We start from the raw sequence: 22,854 nt of genomic DNA, 5'->3' as shown, positions 1-22,854 counted from the left end.
GTGTGTGAGTGTGTGTGTGGGTGTGTGGTGTGTGTATATACAACAATAGCAATTTGTCTGCTTAGTTTCAAATGATGGATTTAGTATGTCAGCAATTAGACTCCTTCTCTGGCAGTGGGCTTATTCCACTTCTGAAATGAACAGGAGCGATTCTCTCTCTGGGCTTATTCCACTTCTGAAAGGAACAGGAGCGACTCTCTCTCTGGGCTTATTCCACTTCTGAAAGGAACAGGAGCGACTATCTCTCTGGGCTTATTCCACTTCTGAAAGGAACAGGAGCGACTCTCTCTCTGGGTTTATTCCACTTCTGAAAGGAACAGGAGCGACTCTCGCTCTGGGCTTATTCCACTTCTGAAAGGAACAGGAGCGACTCTCTCTCTGGGTTTATTCCACTTCTGAAAGGAACAGGAGCGACTCTCTCTCTGGGCTTATTCCACTTCTGAAAGGAACAGGAGTGACTCTCTCTGGGCTTATTCCACTTCTGAAAGTAACAGGAGCGACTCTCTCTCTGGGGTTTATTCTACTTCTGAAAGGAACAGGAGCGACTCTCTCTCTGGCTTATTCCACTTCTGAAAGGAACAGGAGCGACTCTCTCTCTGGGTTTATTCTACTTCTGAAAGGAACAGGAGCGACTCTCTCTCTGGGTTTATTCCACTTCTGAAAGGAACAGGAGCACTCTCTCTCTGGGCTTATTCCACTTCTGAAAGGAACAGGAGGGACTCTCTCTCTGGGTTTATTCCACTTCTGAAAGGAACAGGAGCGACTCTCTCTCTGGGCTTATTCCACTTCTGAAAGGAACAGGAGCGACTCTCTCTCTGGGCTTATTCCACTTCTGAAAGGAACAGGAGCGACTCTCTCTGGGCTTATTCCACTTCTGAAAGGAACAGGAGCGACTCTCTCTCTGGGCTTATTCCACTTCTGAAAATAACAGGAGCGACTCTCTCTCTGGGCTTATTCCACTTCTGAAAGGAACAGGAGCGACTCTCTCTCTGGGCTTATTCCACTTCTGAAAGGAACAGGAGCGACTCTCTCTCTGGGCTTATTCCACTTCTGAAAGGAACAGGAGCGACTCTCTCTCTGGGCTTATTCCACTTCTGAAAGGAACAGGAGCGACTCTCTCTCTGGGTTTATTCCACTTCTGAAAGGAACAGGAGCGACTCTCTCTCTGGGCTTATTCCACTTCTGAAAGGAACAGGAGCGACTCTCTCTCTGGGCTTATTCCACTTCTGAAAGGAACAGGAGCGACTCTCTCTGGGCTTATTCCACTTCTGAAAGGAACAGGAGCGACTCTCTCTCTCTGGGCTTATTCCACTTCTGAAAATAACAGGAGTGACTCTCTCTCTGGGCTTATTCCACTTCTGAAAGTAACAGGAGCGACTCTCTCTCTGGGTTTATTCCACTTCTGAAAGGAACAGGAGCGACTCTCTCTGGGTTTATTCTACTTCTGAAAGGAACAGGAGCGACTCTCTCTCTGGGCTTATTCTACTTCTGAAAGGAACAGGAGCGACTCTCTCTCTGGGCTTATTCCACTTCTGAAAGGAACAGGAGCGACTCTCTCTCTGGGCTTATTCCACTTCTGAAATGAACAGGAGCGACTCTCTCTGGGTGTCCCCTCTCTCTCTGGGTTTATTCCACTTCTGAAAGGAACAGGAGCGACTCTCTCTGGGCGTCCCCTCTCTCTCTGGGTTTATTCCACTTCTGAAATGAACAGGAGCGACTCTCTCTGGGCGTCCCCTCTCTCTCTGGGTTTATTCTACTTCTGAAAGGAACAGGAGCGACTCTCTCTGGGCGTCCCCTCTCTCTCTGGGTTTATTCCACTTCTGAAAGGAACAGGAGCGACTCTCTCTCCCAATTAAAAATGGTATACTTGATGTATCTATACAAAGTTAAATCTGATGAGTTTCGGCCGTCACGGTGTTCCTCTGTGAGATGGATTCCAACCAGTTATATTCTCTGACTGTTTCCTCTCTCAATTGAAAACTGGTTTCCTCTTTCCATTCCAGAGTTTAGGCCAGACATTTAATTACATCACTTCCTGCTTTTTCCATCGACCCAGAGCCAGTCAAAGGTATGAACTCTTCATTCATCTGTCAATCAAACAGGAGGGTGTGTGTGTGTGTGAGAGAGGGTGTGCGTGTGTGTGTGAGAGGGGTGTGTGTGTGTGAGAGTGTGTGTGAGAGGGTGTGCGTGTGTGTGTGAGAGGGTGTGTGTGTGAAGAGAGAGAAGGTGTGTGAGAGAGAGGGGGTGTGTGTGAGAGAGAGAGAGAGGAAGAGGGGTGTTGCGTGTGTGTGTGAGAGGGTGTGTGTGTGTGTGAGAGAGAGGGTGTGTGTGTGTGTGTGTGAGAGAGAGGGTGTGTGTGTGACAGAGAGAGGGGGTGTGTGTAGGAGCAGATGGAGTTTCTCCTGAGGTTGAGTACACAGAGGTCAGAAGCTGAGTAGTTGCCTCTTTAAAGCCCCCTGTGTGTACACACACACACACACACACACACACACCTCATGTTAATGTCTAAAGACAAACAAACCACCCTGGTTAAATAACACCAGCGTCCCCCAGTATTAGAACTCCCCAAGGACCCTCCCCAAACACCTGCCCTCCTGGCCCCCTCTAGCGTCCTGGGACATAGCAGATCCACCCCCCCCCACTCCCCCTCTCTCTTTATGTGTTATCAGTCATCAATCGTTGCGGAGAGCTGCGGCTGAGGTGATTTAGGCATTTTGGTCAATGTGTGTGATGGTGTGAGATGGTGTGTGTGTGTGTGTGTGGGGGGGGGGGGGTGAGATGGTGTGTGACTAATGTTACGGTCTACTGAGCATGGCGGGGCGTTATCGTCCACCACCAAGGCTGCGCATAACACAATCACTAATGAGAGAGAGAGAGAGATGAGGAGAGAGAGAGAGATGAGGAGAGAAAGAGAGAGAGATGAGGAGAGAAAGAGAGAGATGAGGAGAGAGAGAGAGATGGGGAGAGAAAGAGAGAGAGATGAGGAGAGAGAGAGAGATGGGGAGAGAGAGAGAGAGATGAGGAGAGATGGGGAGAGAGAGAAGGAGAGAGAGAGAGAGAGAGAGAGAGAGAGAGAGAGAGAGAGAGAGAGAAGACAAAGAGAGAGAGAGAAAAGAGAGAAAGAGAGAGAGCCACAGACAGACAGAGAGAGAGAGAGTAGAGAGAGAGAAAGAGAGAGAGAACAGAGAGAGAGAAGAGAGAGAGAGAGAGAGAGAAGAGAGAGAGAGAGAGAGAGANTGTGTGTTTGTGTGTGTGGTTGTGTTTGTGTGTGTGTGTGGTTGTGTGTGTTGTGTGTGTGTGTGGTTGTGTGTGGTTGTGTTTGTGTGTGTGTGTGGTTGTGTGTGTGGTTGTGTGGTTGTGTGTGTGTGTGTGTGTGGTTGTGTGTGTGTGTGGTTTGTGTTTGTGGTTGAGTGTATGGTTGTGGTTGAGTGTGTGGTTGTGTTTGTATGTGTGTGTGGTTGTGTGTGTTTGTGTGTGGTTGCGTTTGTGTGTGTGTGTGGTTGTGTTTGTGTGTGTGGTTGTGTGGTTGTGTTTGTGGTTGTGTGGTTGTGTTTGTGTGTGTGGTTGTGTGGTTGTGTGTGCGTGTGGTTGTGTGTGTGTGTGTGTGGTTGTGTGTGTGTGTGGTTGTATTTGTGGTTGAGTGTGTGGTTGTGGTTGAGTGTGTGGTTGTGTTGTATGTGTGTGTGGTTGTGTGTGGTTGTGTGGGTTGTGTTTGTGTGTGTGTGGTTGTGTGTGTGGTTGTGTGTGCGTGTGGTTGTGTGTGTGTGGTGTGTGTGTGTGTGGTTGTGTGTGTGTGTGGTTGTGTTTGTGGTTGAGTGTGTGGTTGTGGTTGAGTGTGTGGTTGTGTTTGTATGTGTGTGTGGTTGTGTGTGTTTGTGTGTGGTTGTGTTTGTGTGTGTGTGTGGTTGTGTTTGTGTGTGTGGTTGTGTTTGTGTGTGTGTGGTTGTGTGTTGTGTGTGTGGTTGTGTGTGTGTGGTTGTGGTTGTGTGTGTGGTTGTGTTTGTGTGTGTGGTTGTGTTTGTGTGTGTGTGTGGTTGTGTGTGGTTGTGTTTGTGTGTGTGTGTGGTTGTGTGTGTTTGTGTTTGTGGTTGTGTGTGTGTGTGTGTGTGGTTGTGTTGTGTGTGTGTGTGTGGTTGTGTGTGTGTGTGTGGCTCTGCAAACACACAGTCCATATAAGCACATTCAAAATCAATTAAAGGGATGTGATGTTGACTGTCAGTACTCACATTACACACACTCTACGATGACCCCCCCGAAAAGGTCATAGTATATATATATGACAGGCCTATGTGGCAGTGTAGAGCATCATTACTATGCTGGTGTGTGTGTGTGTGTGTGTGAGTGTATGTGTCCGTACCTCTGTGGGGCTGAGTGGCGAGGTGGATGAGGAGAAGGAGGGAGAGGAAGAGGAGGACGAAGGAGAGGAGGAAGAGTTGGGTCCTCCAGGTCGAACCTCCATCATCTTTAGCTTCAAGTCCATGGGTTTACTGTTCACACCTGGAGAGAGAGAGAGAGAGAGGAGAGAGAGACGGAGGAAGAGAGAGAGAGAGAGATGGAGGAAGAGAGAGAAAGAGAGAGAGAGAGAGATGGAGGAAGAGAGAGAAAGAGAGAGAGAGAGATGGAGGAAGAGAGAGAAGAGGAGAGAGAGAGAGAAGAGAGAGAGAGGAAGAGAGAGAGAGAGAGAGAGAGAGAGACGGAGGAAGAGAGAGAAAGAGAGAGAGAGAGAGAGAGAGGAAGAGAGAGAGAGAGAGAGGAAGAGAGAGAGAAGAGAGAGAGAGAGAGAGAGAGATAGATAGATGAAAAGAGAGGCAGAGACAGAGGAAGAGAGAGAGAGGATTTCACCATGAGGTCAATGGAGACTTTAAACAGGAGAAAACTGAGGATGGATCAACCACATTGTAGTTACTCCACAATACTAACCTAATTGACAGAGTGAAAAGAAGGAAGCCTTTACAGAATACAAATATTCCAAAACATGGATCCTGTTTGCAACAAGGAACTAAAGTAAAATATCAAAAAATTTATAAAAGAAATGTACTTTGTCTTGAATGGGGCAAATCCAACACAACACACCCTTAAGTACCACACTTCATGGTGGTGGCTGCTTCATGTTATGGGTATGCTTGTCATCGTAAAGAACTAGGGAGTTCTTTAGGATAAAAATAAATTAAATAGAGCTAAGCACAGGGTAAATCCTAGAGGAAAACCTGGCTCAGTCTGCTTTCCAAACGCCACTGGGAGATCAACTCACCTTTCAGCAGGACAATAACTTAAAACACAAGGCCAAATCTACACTGGAGTGTTTACCAAGACGACAGTAAATGTTCCTGAGTGGCCCTAGTTACAATACATTAAACAAAACATATATATTTCCCCCTAATTTTGATCTGGTCTCATCTCTGCAACTCCCCAACGGGCTCGGGACGCGGAGGTCGAGTCATGACCCGACTAACTGAACTTCTTAAAGACCCGCCTGCTCACCCCGGAAGCCAGCCGCACCAATGTGCCGCACCAATGACCCTCCCCTAACCAGAACGCTGGGACAAACCCTCCCCTAACCAGACAACGCTGGGCCAAACCCTCCCCTAACCAGAACAACGCTGGGCCAAACCCTCCCCTAACCAGAACAACGCTGGGCCAAACCCTCCCCTAACCAGGACAACGCTGGGCCAAACCCTCCCCTAACCAGAACAACGCTGGACCCAGGTGTGGAAAGCTCTTAGAGACTTACTCAGAAACACTGGGTAAGTGGGTAACTGGGTGACTCTAACATGTATTGATTTAACCGCTGACTCTAACATGTATTGATTTAACCGCTGGGTGACATGTATTGATTTAACCACTGGGTGACTCTAACATGTATTGATTTAACCGCTGGGTGACATGTATTGATTTAACCACTGGGTGACTCTAACATGTATTGATTTAACCGCTGGGTGATATGTATTGATTTAACCACTGGGTGACTCTAACATGTATTGATTTAACCACTGGGTGACTCTAACATGTATTGATTTAACCGCTGGGTGACTCTAACATGTATTGATTTAACCGCTGGGTGACATGTATTAATTTAACCACTGGGTGACTCTAACATGTATTGATTTAACCACTGGGTGACTCTAACATGTATTGATTTAACCGCTGGGTGACTCTAACATGTATTGATTTAACCGCTGGGTGACTCTAACATGTATTGATTTAACCGCTGGGTGACTCTAACATGTATTGATTTAACCGCTGGGTGACTCTAACATGTATTGATTTAACCGCTGACTCTAACATGTATTGATTTAACCACTGGGTGACTCTAACATGTATTGATTTAACCGCTGGGTGACTCTAACATGTATTGATTTAACCGCTGGGTGACTCTAACATGTATTGATTTAACGGCTGGGTGACTCTAACATGTATTGATTTAACCGCTGGGTGACTCTAACATGTATTGATTTAACCGCAGACTCTAACATGTATTGATTTAACCGCTGGGTGACATGTATTGATTTAACCGCTGACTCTAACATGTATTGATTTAACCGCTGGGTGACTCTAACATGTATTGATTTAACCGCTGGGTGACTCTAACATGTATTGATTTAACCGCTGGGTGACTCTAACATGTATTGATTTAACCGCTGGGTGACATGTATTGATTTAACCGCTGGGTGACTCTAACATGTATTGATTTAACCGCTGGGTGACTCTAACATGTATTAATTTAACCGCTGGGTGACTCTAACATGTATTGATTTAACCGCTGGGTGACTCTAACATGTATTGATTTAACCGCTGGGTGACTCTAACATGTATTGATTTAACCGCTGGGTGACTCTAACATGTATTGATTTAACCGCTGGGTGACATGTATTGATTTAACCGCTGGGTGACTCTAACATGTATTGATTTAACCGCTGGGTGACTAACATGTATTGACTTAACCGCTGGGTGACTCTAACATGTATTGATTTAACCGCTGGGTGACTCTAACATGTATTGATTTAACCACTGGGTGACTAACATGTATTGATTTAACCACTGGGTGACTCTAACATGTATTGATTTAACCGCTGGGTGACTAACATGTATTGATTTAACCGCTGGGTGACTCTAACATGTATTGATTTAACCGCTGGGTGACTAACATGTATTGATTTAACCGCTGGGTGACATGTATTGATTTAACCACTGGGTGACATGTATTGATTTAACCGCTGGGTGACATGTATTGATTTAACCACTGGGTGACTCTAACATGTATTGATTTAACCGCTGGGTGACTCTAACATGTATTGATTTAACCGCTGGGTGACATGTATTAATTTAACCACTGGGTGACTCCAACATGTATTGATTTAACCACTGGGTGACTAACATGTATTGATTTAACCGCTGGGTGACTCTAACATGTATTGATTTAACCGCTGGGTGACTCTAACATGTATTGATTTAACCGCTGGGTGACATGTATTAATTTAACCGCTGGGTGACTCTAACATGTATTGATTTAACCGCTGGGTGACTCTAACATGTATTGATTTAACCGCTGGGTGACTCTAACATGTATTGATTTAACCGCTGACTCTAACATGTATTGATTTAACCACTGGGTGACTCTAACATGTATTGATTTAACCGCTGGGTGACTCTAACATGTATTGATTTAACCGCTGGGTGAATCTAACATGTATTGATTTAACCGCTGGGTGACTCTAACATGTATTGATTTAACCGCTGGGTGACATGTATTGATTTAACCGCTGGGTGACTCTAACATGTATTGATGTAACCGCTGGGTGACTCTAACATGTATTGATTTAACCGCTGGGTGACTAACATGTATTGATTTAACCGCTGACTCTAACATGTATTGATTTAACCGCTGGGTGACATGTATTGATTTAACCGCTGACTCTAACATGTATTGATTTAACTGCTGTGTGACTCTAACATGTATTGATTTAACGGCTGTGTGACTCTAACATGTATTGATTTAACCGCTGACTCTAACATGTATTGATTTAACCACTGGGTGACTCTAACATGTATTGATTTAACCGCTGGGTGACATGTATTGATTTAACCGCTGACTCTAACATGTATTGATTTAACTGCTGTGTGACTCTAACATGTATTGATTTAACGGTTGTGTGACTCTAACATGTATTGATTTAACCGCTGACTCTAACATGTATTGATTTAACCACTGGGTGACTCTAACATGTATTGATTTAACCGCTGGGTGACATGTATTGATTTAACCGCTGGGTGACTCTAACATGTATTGATTTAACCGCTGGGTGACTCTAACATGTATTGATTTAACCGCTGGGTGACTCTAACATGTATTAATTTAACCGCTGGGTGACTCTAACATGTATTGATTTAACCGCTGGGTGACTCTAACATGTATTAATTTAACCGCTGGGTGACTCTAACATGTATTGATTTAACCGCTGGGTGACTCTAACATGTATTGATTTAACCGCTGGGTGACATGTATTGATGTAACCGCTGGGTGACATGTATTGATTTAACCGCTGGGTGACTCTAACATGTATTGATTTAACCGCTGGGTGACTAACATGTATTGATTTAACCGCTGGGTGACATGTATTGATTTAACCACTGGGTGACTCTAACATGTATTGATTTAACCGCTGGGTGACTCTAACATGTATTGATTTAACCGCTGGGTGACTAACATGTATTGATTTAACCACTGGGTGACTCTAACATGTATTGATTTAACCACTGGGTGACTCTAACATGTATTGATGTAACCGCTGGGTGACTCTAACATGTATTGATTTAACCGCTGGGTGACATGTATAGATTTAACCGCTGGGTGACTCTAACATGTATTGATTTAACCACTGGGTGACATGTATTGATTTAACCGCTGGGTGACATGTATTGATTCAAGCACTGGGTGACTCTAACATGTATTGATTTAACCGCTGGGTGACTCTAACATGTATTGATTTAACCGCTGGGTGACTAACATGTATTGATTTAACCACTGGGTGACTCTAACATGTATTGATTTAACCACTGGGTGACTCTAACATGTATTGATTTAACCGCTGGGTGACTCTAACATGTATTGATTTAACCGCTGGGTGACTCTAACATGTATTGATTTAACCGCTGGGTGACTCTAACATGTATTGATTTAACCGCTGGGTGACATGTATTGATTTAACCACTGGGTGACTCTAACATGTATTGATTTAACCGCTGGGTGACATGTTTTGATTTAACCGCTGGGTGACTCTAACATGTATTGATTTAACCGCTGGGTGACTCTAACATGTTTTGATTTAACCGCTGGGTGACTCTAACATGTATTGATTTAACCGCTGGGTGACTCTAACATGTTTTGATTTAACCGCTGGGTGACTCTAACATGTATTGATTTAACCGCTGGGTGACATGTATTGATTTAACCGCTGGGTGACTCTAACATGTATTGACTTAACCGCTGGGTGACTCTAACATGTATTGATTTAACCGCTGGGTGACATGTATTGATTTAACCACTGGGTGACTCTAACATGTATTGATTTAACCGCTGGGTGACATGTATTGATTTAACCGCTGGGTGACTCTAACATGTTTTGATTTAACCGCTGGGTGACTCTAACATGTATTGATTTAACCGCTGGGTGACTCTAACATGTATTGATTTAACCGCTGACTCTAACATGTATTGATTTAACCGCTGACTCTAACATGTATTGATTTAACCGCTGGGTGACTCTAACATGTATTGATTTAACCGCTGGGTGACTCTAACATGTATTGATTTAACGGTGTGAATAATGATGCCAATTAGATATTTATGTTACTTTATTTTCAATACAATTGCAAACATTTCTAAAAACACATTTTCACTTGGTCATTATGGGATATTGTGATGTCATTATGGGATATTGTGATGTCATTATGGGATATTGTGATGTCATTATGGGATATTGTGATGTCATTATGGGATATTGTGTGTAGATGGGTGAGAATAAAACATATATATTTAATCCCCTTTGAATTCAGTAACAACACAATGTGGATTAAGTCAAGGGGTATGAATACGTTCTGAAGGCTCTGTATATACACATAAACACGGACTAGCACACACACACACGCGCACACACACACACACACACATATATATATATAAATGGATAGATGCAGAAGATATCTCTCGGTATTGAAACATATTGCAACACAGAAGAAGTGTGGGTAACTCAGTCAGCAGGAGTAAGGGACAACAGTGGGTAAGGGACAACAGTGGGTAACTCAGTCAGCAGGAGTAAGGGACAACAGTGGGTAACTCAGTCAGCAGGAGTAAGGGACAACAGTGGGTAACTCAGTCAGCAGGAGTAAGGGACAACAGTGGGTAACTCAGTCAGCAGGAGTAAGGGACAACAGTGGGTAACTCAGTCAGCAGGAGTAAGGGACAACAGTGGGTAGAGTGGGTAACTCAGTCAGCAGGAGTAAGGGACAACAGTGGGTAACTCAGTCAGCAGGAGTAAGGGACAACAGTGGGTAACTCAGTCAGCAGGAGTAAGGGACAACAGTGGGTACAGTGGGTAACTCAGTCAGCAGGAGTAAGGGACAACAGTGGGTACAGTGGGTAACTCAGTCAGCAGGAGTAAGGGACAACAGTGGGTAACTCAGTCAGCAGGAGTAAGGGACAACAGTGGGTAACTCAGTCAGCAGGAGTAAGGGACAACAGTGGGTACAGTGGGTAACTCAGTCAGCAGGAGTAAGGGACAACAGTGGGTAACTCAGTCAGCAGGAGTAAGGGACAACAGTGGGTAACTCAGTCAGCAGGAGTAAGGGACAACAGTGGGTAACTCAGTCAGCAGGAGTAAGGGACAACAGTGGGTAACTCAGTCAGCAGGAGTAAGGGACAACAGTGGGTAACTCAGTCAGCAGGAGTAAGGGACAACAGTGGGTAACTCAGTCAGCAGGAGTAAGGGACAACAGTGGGTACAGTGGGTAACTCAGTCAGCAGGAGTAAGGGACAACAGTGGGTAACTCAGTCAGCAGGAGTAAGGGACAACAGTGGGTAACTCAGTCAGCAGGAGTAAGGGACAACAGTGGGTACAGTGGGTAACTCAGTCAGCAGGAGTAAGGGACAACAGTGGGTAACTCAGTCAGCAGGAGTAAGGGACAACAGTGGGTACAGTGGGTAACTCAGTCAGCAGGCGTAAGGGACAACAGTGGGTAACTCAGTCAGCAGGAGTAAGGGACAACAGTGGGTAACTCAGTCAGCAGGAGTAAGGGACAACAGTGGGTAACTCAGTCAGCAGGAGTAAGGGACAACAGTGGGTACAGTGGGTAACTCAGTCAGCAGGCGTAAGGGACAACAGTGGGTAACTCAGTCAGCAGGAGTAAGGGACAACAGTGGGTAACTCAGTCAGCAGGAGTAAGGGACAACAGTGGGTAACTCAGTCAGCAGGAGTAAGGGACAACAGTGGGTAACTCAGTCAGCAGGAGTAAGGAGTAAGGGACAACAGTGGGTAACTCAGTCAGCAGGAGGAAGGGACAACAGTGGGTAACTGACTCAGCAGGAGTAAGGGACAACAGTGGGTAACTCAGTCAGCAGGCGTAAGGGACAACAGTGGGTAAGGGACAACAGTGGGTAACTCAGTCAGCAGGAGTAAGGGACAACAGTGGGTAAGGGACAACAGTGGGTAACTCAGTCAGCAGGAGTAAGGGACAACAGTGGGTAACTCAGTCAGCAGGAGTAAGGGACAACAGTGGGTAACTCAGTCAGCAGGAGTAAGGGACAACAGTGGGTACAGTGGGTAACTCAGTCAGCAGGAGTAAGGGACAACAGTGGGTAACTGAGTCAGCAGGCGTAAGGGACAACAGTGGGTAACTCAGTCAGCAGGAGTAAGGGACAACAGTGGGTAACTCAGTCAGCAGGCGTAAGGGACAACAGTGGGTAACTCAGTCAGCAGGAGTAAGGGACAACAGTGGGTACAGTGGGTAACTCAGTCAGCAGGAGTAAGGGACAACAGTGGGTAACTCAGTCAGCAGGAGGAAGGGACAACAGTGGGTAACTGAGTCAGCAGGAGTAAGGGACAACAGTGGGTAACTCAGTCAGCAGGCGTAAGGGACAACAGTGGGTAACTCAGTCAGCAGGCGTAAGGGACAACAGTGGGTAACTCAGTCAGCAGGAGTAAGGGACAACAGTGGGTAACAGAGACGGCTTGGTTTGCATTTCAGTCATATCTCTGATTTCTGCCTGAGCACACTAGCAGATAACAGATCCACACACACACACACAGTAAAGATATATACATATATATGTGAGGGAGATAGTGATCTGGATTGAATAAGCTGTTTGGGAAGAGAGGGGCGTGACACTGAGTATACATACTGGAATAGAACTATCAGACTAGAGAGAGATGGAGGGGGAGAGACATGGAGGGGGAGAGATTGAGGGGGAGAGGGGTGGAGGGGGAGAGAGATGGAGGGGGAGAGAGATGGAGGGGGAGAGAGATGGAGGGGGAGAGAGATGGAGGGGGAGAGAGGGGTGTGACAGATGGTGAGATGGTGGAGGGGGGGCGAGATTGAGGGGTAGAGAGATGGAGGGGTAGAGAGATGGAGGGGGAGAGAGGTGGAGGGGGAGAGATGAGGGGGAGAGATGGAGAGATGGAGAGATGGAGGGGGGAGAGAGATGAGGGGGGAGAGGTGGAGGAGAGAGAAAGAGAGGGGGAGAGAGATGGGTGGGGAGTGGTGGAGGAGAGAGAAAGAGAGGGGGAGAGAGATGGGTGGGGAGAGGTGGAGGAGAGAGAAAGAGAGGGGGAGAGAGATGGGTGGGGAGAGGTGGAGGAGAGAGAAAGACAGAGATCCCTGATGGACGATGAAGACACACACCTGGTCTGGCTGAGACCCTCTCCAGTCTGGCCAACACAGCACAGGATGGGCACAGCTGTACAAATTATGTTCTGATGTCGTTTGGCCTCTCTACCTCTCATCTCTTCATTCTCTCCTCTTTACCCAACCCTCTCCCTTCTCTCTTTCCTTCCCTCTCCCTTCTCTCTTTCCTTCCCTCTCCCTTCTCTCTTTCCTTCCCTCTCCCTTCTCTCTTTCCTTCACTCTCCCTTCTCTCTTTCCTTCCCTCTCCCTTCTCTCTTTCCTTCCCTCTCCCTTCTCTCTTCCCTTCCCTCTCCCTTCTCTCTTCCCTTCCCTCTCCCTTCCTTCTCTTTCCCTACGGTGTGTATCTCACTCTGTCTCTCTATACCTCCCTCTCTGTACCACTCCATCTCTATCTCTTCCAGCTCCACTTGTCAGGCCTGGTAATCACAGTGCTGGTCTTGTCCTCACACGTCCACACACGTCCACACACACACACACGTCCACACACACACACATACGTCCACACACACACATACGTCCACACGTCCACACACACGTCCACACGTCCACACACACACACACACATAAGTCCACACACACACACACACTCTCTCGGGGGTGTCCTGCCAGGGCTGAGCACTGGGCTGGAGGAGATGAAAGGGCAGGAGGGAGACCATTTCATGTGTGACCCTCTCTCCACACACACTTATCAGGGTCGGGCAGAGAGCCTGGGTGAAGGCGTCCAAAACTTTGCCCGTCTCAGATGGCCAGGTACTCACACATACATAACAGGGAAACACACACACGGAGTGGGGGTCATTCAGTCAGCAGACGAGTAAGGGAAAACAGTGTGTAACAGAGATGGTTTGGATTGCACACACACACACACACACACACACACACACACACACACACACACACACACACACACACACACACACACACACACACACACACACAGGGAGGAGGAGGGAAGTGAGGACTGGAGAGATGACAGAGCTCTGGTATACCTATTATAATAATTATCCAATGAGCTACTAGATATATTTTAGGGTACCAGATATACACTGCTCAAAAAAATAAAGGGAACACTTAAACAACACAATGTAACTCCAAGTCAATCAGACTTCTGTGAAATCAAACTGTCCACTTAGGAAGCAACACTGATTGACAATACATTTCACATGCTGTTGTGCAAATGGAATAACAGGTGGAAATTATAGGCAATTAGCAAGACACCCCCAATAAAGGAGTGGTTCTGCAGGTGATAACCACAGACCACTTCTCAGTTCCTATGCTTCCTGGCTGATGTTTAGGTGACTTTTGAATGCTGGTGGTGCTTTCACTCTAGTGGTAGCATGAGACGGAGTCTACAACCCACACAAGTGGCTCAGGTAGTGCAGCTCATCCAGGATGGCACATCAATGCGAGCTGTGGCAAGAAGGTTTGCTGTGTCTGTCAGCGTAGTGTCCAGAGCATGGAGGCGCTACCAGGACACAGGCCAGTACATCAGGAGACGTGGACCACTACCTCCCCCTTTGTGCAAGGACTGCCAGAGCCCTGAGCCCTGCAAAATGACCTCCAGCAGGCCACAAATGTGCATGTGTCTGCTCAAACGGTCAGAAACAGACTCCATGAGGGTGGTATGAGGGCCCGACGTCCACAGGTGGGGGTTGTGCTTACAGCCCAACACCGTGCAGGACGTTTGGCATTTGCCAGAGAACACCAAGATTGGTAAATTCGCCACTGGCGCCCTGTGCTCTTCACAGATGAAAGCAGGTTCACACTGAGCACATGTGACAGACGTGACAGAGTCTGGAGACGCCGTGGAGAACGTTCTGCTGCCTGCAACATCCTCCAGCATGACCGGTTTGGCGGTGGGTCAGTCATGGTGTGGGGTGGCATTTCTTTGGGGGGCCGCACAGCCCTCCATGTGCTCTCCAGAGGTAGCCGGACTGCCATTAGGACATTACATCAACGTTGGATCAGCCTGTAGTGTGGTTTTCCACTTTAATTTTGAGTGTGACTCCAAATCCAGACCTCCATGGGTTGATAAATTTCATTTCCATTGATAATTTTTGTGTGATTTTGTTGTCAGCACATTCAACTATGTAAAGTTAAATGTATTTAATAAGAATATTTCATGCATTCAGATCTAGGATGTGTTATTTTAGTGTTCCCTTAATTTTTTTGAGCAATGTATTTTAGTCTACCAGATATATATTAGGGTAGCAGATATATATTAGGGTAGCAGATATATATTAGTCTAGCAGATATATATTAGGGTAGAAGATATATATTAGGGTAGCAGATATATATTAGGGTAGCAGATATATATTAGGGTAGCAGATATATATTGGGGTAGCAGATATATATTAGGGTAGCAGATATATATTAGGGTAGAAGATATATATTAGGGTAGCAGATATATATTAGGGTAGCAGATATATATTAGGGTAGCAGATATATATTAGGGTAGAAGATATATATATTAGGGTAGCAGATATATATTAGGGTAGCAGATATATATTAGGGTAGCAGATATATATTAGGGTAGCAGATATATATTAGGGTAGCAGATATATATTAGTCTACCAGATATATATTAGGGTAGCAGATATATATTAGTCTACCATATATATATTAGGGTAGCAGATACAGTGCCTTGCGAAAGTATTCGGCCCCCTTGAACTTTGCGACCTTTTGCCACATTTCAGGCTTCAAACATAAAGATATAAAACTTTATTTTTTTGTGAAGAATCAACAACAAGTGGGACACAATCATGAAGTGGAACGACATTTATTGGATATTTCAAACTTTTTTAACAAATCAAAAACTGAAAAATTGGGCGTGCAAAACTATTCAGCCCCCTTAAGTTAATACTTTGTAGCGCCACCTTTTGCTGCGATTACAGCTGTAAGTCGCAAAAAAATACAGTTTTATATCTTTATGTTTGAAGCCTGAAATGTGGCAAAAGGTCGCAAAGTTCAAGGGGGCCGAATACTTTCGCAAGGCACTGTATATTAGTCTAGCAGATATATATTGGGGTAGCAGATATATATTAGGGTAGCAGATATATATTAGGGTAGCAGATATATATTAGGGTTGCAGATATATATTAGGGTAGCAGATATATATTAGGGTAGCAGATATATATTAGGGTAGCAGATATATATTAGGGTAGCAGATATATATTAGTCTAGCTGATATATATATTAGGGTAGCAGATATATATTAGTCTAGCAGATATATATTAGGGTAGCAGATATATATTGGGGTAGCAGATATATATTAGGGTAGCAGATATATATTAGGGTAGCAGATATATATTAGGGTAGCAGATATATATTAGTCTAGCAGATATATATTAGGGTAGCAGATATATATTAGGGTAGCAGATATATATTAGGGTAGCAGATATATATTAGGGTAGCAGATATATATTAGGGTAGCAGATATATATTAGTCTAGCAGATATATATATTAGGGTAGCAGATATATATTAGTCTAGCAGATATATATTAGGGTAGCAGATATATATTGGGGTAGCAGATATATATTAGGGTAGCAGATATATATTAGGGTAGCAGATATATATTAGGGTAGCAGATATATATTAGTCTAGCAGATATATATTAGGGTAGCAGATATATATTAGGGTAGAAGATATATATTAGGGTAGCAGATATATATTAGTCTAGCAGATATATATTAGGGTAGCAGATATATATTAGGGTAGAAGATATATATTAGGGTAGCAGATATATATTAGGGTAGCAGATATATATTAGGGTAGCAGATATATATTAGTCTAACAGATATATATTGGGGTAGCAGATATATATTGGGGTAGCATATATATTAGGGTAGCAGATATATATTAGGGTAGCAGATATATATTAGGGTAGCAGATATATATTAGTCTAGCAGATATATATATTAGGGTAGCAGATATATATTAGTCTAGCAGATATATATTAGGGTAGCAGATATATATTGGGGTAGCAGATATATATTAGGGTAGCAGATATATATTAGGGTAGCAGATATATATTAGGGTAGCAGATATATATTAGTCTAGCAGATATATATTAGGGTAGCAGATATATATTAGGGTAGCAGATATATATTAGTCTAGCAGATATATATTAGGGTAGCAGATATATATTAGGGTAGAAGATATATATTAGGGTAGCAGATATATATTAGGGTAGCAGATATATATTAGGGTAGCAGATATATATTAGTCTAACAGATATATATTGGGGTAGCAGATATATATTGGGGTAGCATATATATTAGGGTAGCAGATATATATTAGGGTAGCATATATATATTAGGGTAGCAGATATATATTGGGGTAGCAGATATATATTAGTCTAACAGATATATATTAGGGTAGAAGATATATATTGGGGTAGCAGATATATATTAGGGTAGCAGATATATATTAGGGTAGAAGATATATATTGGGGTAGAAGATATATATTGGGGTAGCAGATATATATTGGGGTAGCAGATATATATATTGGGGTAGCAGATATATATTAGGGTAGAAGATATATTGGGGTAGCAGATATATATTAGGGTAGAAGATATATATTGGGGTAGCAGATATATATTGGGGTAGCAGATATATATATTGGGGTAGCATATATATATTGGGGTAGCAGATATATATTGGGGTAGCAGATATATATTGGGGTAGCAGATATATATTGGGGTAGCATATATATATTGGGGTAGCAGATATATCAGGGAAGCCTGTTATGAAGTGCTGTTTAGGTGAAGTGCTCAGTAGACTGTCCTATATATTGGGGTAGCAGATATATATTTGGGTAGAAGATATATATTGGGGTAGAAGATATATCAGGGAAGCCTGTTATGAAGTGTTGTTTAGGTGAAGTGCTCAGTAGAGTGTCCTGTCGAGGATGTTTAATCTGGCACCTCTCGAAACAGGCGGTTTATCAACAAGTAGCGTCTGTTCCACATGGCACCCTATTCCCTAGGTAGTGCACTGGTTCTAGGTAGTTTTGACCACAGCCCTGGGTCTTTGTGCTCTGCACTACTTAGGGGACGGAGCCATTTGCAACGCAGCCGTAGAGCGAAGCATCACAACAACCTCTCTCCCTTCATAAGGACCGTCTCTGTGACAAAGGTCTTCATCACCAGAAAACAAGTGAAATTCAACTAGTCGTGAGGAGAAACGACAAAACCCACAGAGAAAACAAATAGTGGAGATACTGCTGCTTCAAAGACACACTGTTTATTGTTCTGTTTTTATGTTCTCCTTTCTTTAACCCTTCACTGCCTATCTCCTATTGGCAGAACAGGGACGCAAAACGCTGGGGAAACAAGTAATTAACTTACCTCTGAAAACATTTCACAAATGCTTTTCTCAAGATATTTTTTTTTTTTTATTGTCTAGGGGGAACTTTTTGCAGTTGTTTTTTTAATTACTAGTTTTAATAAAATTGTACAGGAATAGAAAAAAACTAAACAAAGCCAGTCTCAGAACTTTAGAATCTGCTACAGGCCAATGGGATCCCAGCTAGCCGTGACTCAAGCCAATGAGAAGCAGAGGTCAAAGGGGAAAGTGGAGTCGTGCACATGAGGGGTGAGTTACAGACCGACAAAACAGAGAGAGCAAACGAACAAGCAGAAGCACCAGCACACAGCCAGTTAGTGGTGGTCCCTTTACCCAGAAAGGTTAGCTCAGAGCTGGGGTTAGTAGACTCCTGATGCCCCTGGATGGTGGAGGAGGTCGGAGGGGCCTCAGGAGGGTTAGTATCTACCGCAGTAGCCTCTGTAACAGTTTCATCATGGTGATCTTCCTCATCTCTCCCCCCCTCCTCCTCCTCACCCCCATTATCATCACCTGCATCTCCATCCAACACATCTACAGATGAGAAACAGAGAGAGAGGCAGAGAGAGAGACAGAGAGAGACAGAAAGAGAGACAGAGAGAGAGACAGAGAGAGAGAGAGGGAGACAGAGAGGGAGACAGAGAGGGAGACAGAGGGAGACAGAGAGAGAGACAGAGAGAGAGACAGAGAGAGAGACAGAGAAAGAGACAGAGAGAGAGACAGAGAGGGAGACAGAGAGGGAGACAGAGAGAGAAAGAGAAAGATGGAGCGAGAGAGAAAGATTGAGAGAGAGAGGCAAAGAAAGAGAGAAAGAAAGATGGAAGGAGAGAGAGAGAGGCAAAGAGAGAAGTATGTCTATGTTAGTGCATGTTAATGGTTATGTGAAGCCATGCTGGTTCCCTAGAGAAGGTAAGGACATGTTAATGTGTTGTGAAAACACAGCAGGCCCCACTTAAGTGTGTCTGTCTGTGTACCTGTCTGTGTGTCTACATGTCTGTGTACCTGTCTGTCTGTCTCTACAGACACACAGACTAACTGAAGCAGAGCCATCACCATCACCAGATAATTCACAGCTCTGTTCAGGCATCGCTGCCGTGACAACAGCTACAGATAAAGAACAAAAACTAAACAAAAACCAAAACATGAAAACACATATTACACTAAGCCTCCCGACGGGACAAAACTAAATCAACACAAACAACAACAACAACAATAACAACAACAATATCAAACAGAAAAGGTCAATCCTGCTGTATGAATAAATGGACTCAAAAGAAACCAAAAACTAAACAACTGCTGCAGATGTTTGACATGGAGAGTCTCCTTCCATCCCACCCGTTCTCTTAGTGGTAGGAGGAGAGAGAGGGAAGGAGAGAGAGGGGAGGGAGAGAAGGAAGGAGAGAGAGGGAAGGAGAGAGAGGGAAGGAGAGAGAGGGGAGGGAGAGAAGGAGAACGAGAGAGAGAGGCAGAAACATGGAGTCTCCTTCCCTCCCACCCGTTCTCTTAGTGGTAGGAGGAGAGAGAGGGAAGGAGAGAGAGGGGAGGGAGAGAAGGAGAACGAGAGGGAAGGAGAGAGAGGGGAGGGAGAGAAGGAGAACGAGAGAGAGGGAAGAGAGAGAGAGGGGAGGAGAGAGGGGAGGGAGAGAGTAACAGGAAAAAGAGGGAGAGAGCGAAAAATAACGGGCGAAAGAGAGAGAGAGAGAAAAGAGAGAGAGAGAAAGACTCAAGGAAAAAGAGAGGGAGAGCACTTTCAGTTTTTAATTTGGTTTCTGTGATGTGTGGCGAGAGCGCGTGCGAGCGAGCGTGGAGCGCGGGTGGCTGGTTAACGCTAGCTAATTAAAGGAGGCTATGGTGATGGAGTTTGGAAAGTTTGCAGGCAGGCGGTGGAAGGGGCAGTCTCCCTCCCTCAGCCCAGGTCTGAATTAACAGGACCCTGAGTGGTGGAGGGAATGATGGAGGAGAGAGGAGGGAGGAGGGAGCGGGGCTAGGATTAGGCGTTCTGCACGGCAGGCCTTGTGCATCAGGCCCACAGCGCTGCTCTTCTCCTCCTCTCCTCCCCCTTTCCTCTCCTCCTCCTCCCTGACACCATTTTTAATGAGATCCACAATTAGCCAGACTCAAAAAGGCAGAAAGAGCAAATAAACCAAACTGCATCTTCCTCCCTCCTCTCTCTCCTGTCTCTCTCATCTCCTCTCTTCCTCCTGTCTCACTCCTCTCCTCTCTCTCCTGTCTCTCTCATCTCCTCTCTTCCTCCTGTCTCACTCATCTCCTCTCTCTTCATGTCTCTCTCTCCTGTCTCACTCATCTCCTCTCTTCCTCCTGTCTCACTCATCTCCTCTCTCTTCATGTCTCTCTCCTGTCTCACTCATCTCCTCTCTTCCTCCTGTCTCACTCCTCTCCTCTCTCTCCTGTCTCTCTCATCTCCTCTCTTCCTCCTGTCTCACTCATCTCCTCTCTCTTCATGTCTCTCTCTCCTGTCTCACTCATCTCCTCTCTCTCTCCTGTCTCACTCATCTCCTCTCTTCCTCCTGTCTCACTCCTCTCCTCTCTCTCCTGTCTCTCTCATCTCCTCTCTTCCTCCTGTCTCACTCATCTCCTCTCTCTTCATGTCTCTCTCTCCTGTCTCACTCATCTCCTCTCTCTCTCCTGTCTCACTCATCTCCTCTCTTCCTCCTGTCTCACTCCTCTCCTCTCTCTCCTGTCTCTCATCTCCTCTCTTCCTCCTGTCTCACTCCTCTCCTCTCTTCCTCCCTCCCTCCTCTCTCTCATCTCCTCTCTCTCCTGTCTCACTCCTCTCCTCTCTTCCTCCTGTCTCACTCCTCTCCTCTCTTTTCTGTCTCTCTCATTTCCTCTCTTCCTCCTGTCTCACTCCTCTCCTCTCTCTCCTGTCTCTCTCATCTCCTCTCTTCCTCCTGTCTCACTCATCTCCTCTCTCTTCCTGTCTCTCTCTCCTGTCTCACTCATCTCCTCCTGTTTCACTAGTCTCCTCTCTCTTCCTGTCTCTCTCTCTCCTGTCTCACTCATCTCCTCCTGTTTCACTAGTCTCCTCTCTCTTCCTGTCTCTCTCTCTCCTGTCTCACTCATCTCCTCCTGTTTCACTAGTCTCCTCTCTCTTCCTGTCTCTCTCTCCTCCTGTCTCACTCATCTCCCCTCTCTCTCCTGTCTCACTCATCTCCCCTCTCTCTCCTTCTCTTCCTGTCTCACTCATCTCCCCTCTCTCTCCTTCTCTTCCTGTCTCACTCATCTCCCCTCTCTCTCCTTCTGTCTCACTCATCTCCCCTCTCTCTCCTCCTGTCTCACTCATCTCCCCTCTCTCTCTTCCTGTCTCACTCATCTCCCTCTCTCTCTTCCTGTCTCACTCATCTCCCCTCTCTCTCCTTCTCTTCCTTAGTCTGTTTTTCCTCACACTCTCTTTATTATGTATCTTATTCTCTCTCTCTCTTCTTCATCATCTCCTTATTCTCTCTCTCTTTTCTTCATCATCTCCTTATTCTCTATCTCTCTTTTCTTCATCATCTCCTTATTCTCTCTCTCTCTCTTTTATTCATCCTCTCCTTGTTCTCTCTCTCTCTTTTCTTCATCCTCTACTTATTCTCTCTCACCATGGTTCCACTTTTACCAGGTTGTCTTCAGCCCCTCCACAGCTCTGCCCCCCATAAGCTCTGCCCCCCACATCTTCTCACTCTTGTCCTTTCTCTCTCTCTACTTCTCTCTCCTACCATCTTTCCCCGTCCTCTCCTTCCATCTTTCCCCGTCCTCTACTTCCATCTTTCCCCGTCCTCTCCTTCCATCTTTCCCTGTCCTCTCCTTCCATCTTTCCCCGTCCTCTCCTTCCATCTTTCCCCGTCCTCTCCTTCCACCTTTCCCCGTCCTCTCCTTCCATCTTTCCCGGTCCTCTCCTTCCATCTTTCCCCGTCCTCTCCTTCCATCTTTCCCCGTCCTCTCCTTCCATCTTCCCTGCAGCATGACAGTAAAGCTCCTTCCCTATGCTGCCCAGTCACGTGGGTCATCTGTTCCTTCCCTATACTGCCCAGTCACGTGGGTTGTCTGTTCCTTCCCTATGCTGCCCAGTCGCGTGGGTCGTCGTGTGTTCCTTCCCTACGCTGCCCAGTCGCGTGGGTCATCGTCTGTTCCTTCCATACGCTGCCCAGTCGCGTGGGTCGTCGTCTGTTCCTTCCATACGCTGCCCAGTCACGTGGGTCGTCGTCTGTTCCTTCCCTATGCTGCCCAGTCATGTGGGCCTGCAGTCTGTTCCTTCCCTATGCTGTCCAGTCACGTGGGTCGTCGTCTGTTCCTTCCCTATGCTGCCCAGTCACGTGGGTCGTCGTCTGTTCCTTCCCTATGCTGCCCAGTCACATGGGTCGTCGTCTGTTCCCTATGCTGCCCAGTCACGTGGGTCGTCGTCTGTTCCTTCCCTATGCTGCCCAGTCACGTGGGTCGTCGTCTGTTCCCTATGCTGTCCAGTCACGTGGGTCGTCGTCTGTTCCCTATGCTGCCCAGTCACATGGGTCGTCGTCTGTTTCTTCCCTATGCTGCCCAGTCATGTGAGTCGCTGTCTGTTCCTTCCCTATGCTGTCCAGTCACGTGGGTCGTCGTCTGTTCCTTCCCTATG

At 45.6% G+C, this 22,854-nt stretch overlaps 1 protein-coding gene across 4 annotated transcripts in view; it reads right to left on the bottom strand.

Moving 5' to 3' along the window:
* The window catches only part of LOC109883414 (EH domain-binding protein 1-like), a 105,522-nt gene that overhangs the window by 79,937 nt on the left and 2,731 nt on the right, over window positions 1-22,854 (bottom strand). Inside the window, exons 2-3 of one of the 4 annotated variants that reach the window (XM_031813125.1) lie at window positions 18,579-18,776; window positions 4,358-4,497 (exon numbers count right to left, since the gene is read on the bottom strand). The gene's annotated coding sequence lies outside the window, so the exon portion shown is untranslated. The remainder of the gene's footprint in view (window positions 1-4,357; window positions 4,498-18,578; window positions 18,777-22,854) is intronic. The other 3 variants (XM_031813127.1, XM_031813126.1, XM_031813124.1) reach the window with 3 other exon arrangements.

The sequence above is a fragment of the Oncorhynchus kisutch genome, unplaced genomic scaffold, assembly GCF_002021735.2.
Source record: "Oncorhynchus kisutch isolate 150728-3 unplaced genomic scaffold, Okis_V2 Okis04b-Okis11a_hom, whole genome shotgun sequence".
NCBI lineage: Eukaryota > Metazoa > Chordata > Actinopteri > Salmoniformes > Salmonidae > Oncorhynchus > Oncorhynchus kisutch.
Note: the sequence above shows the minus strand (reverse complement) of the source record. Positions and strands in the feature narration are given on the sequence as shown.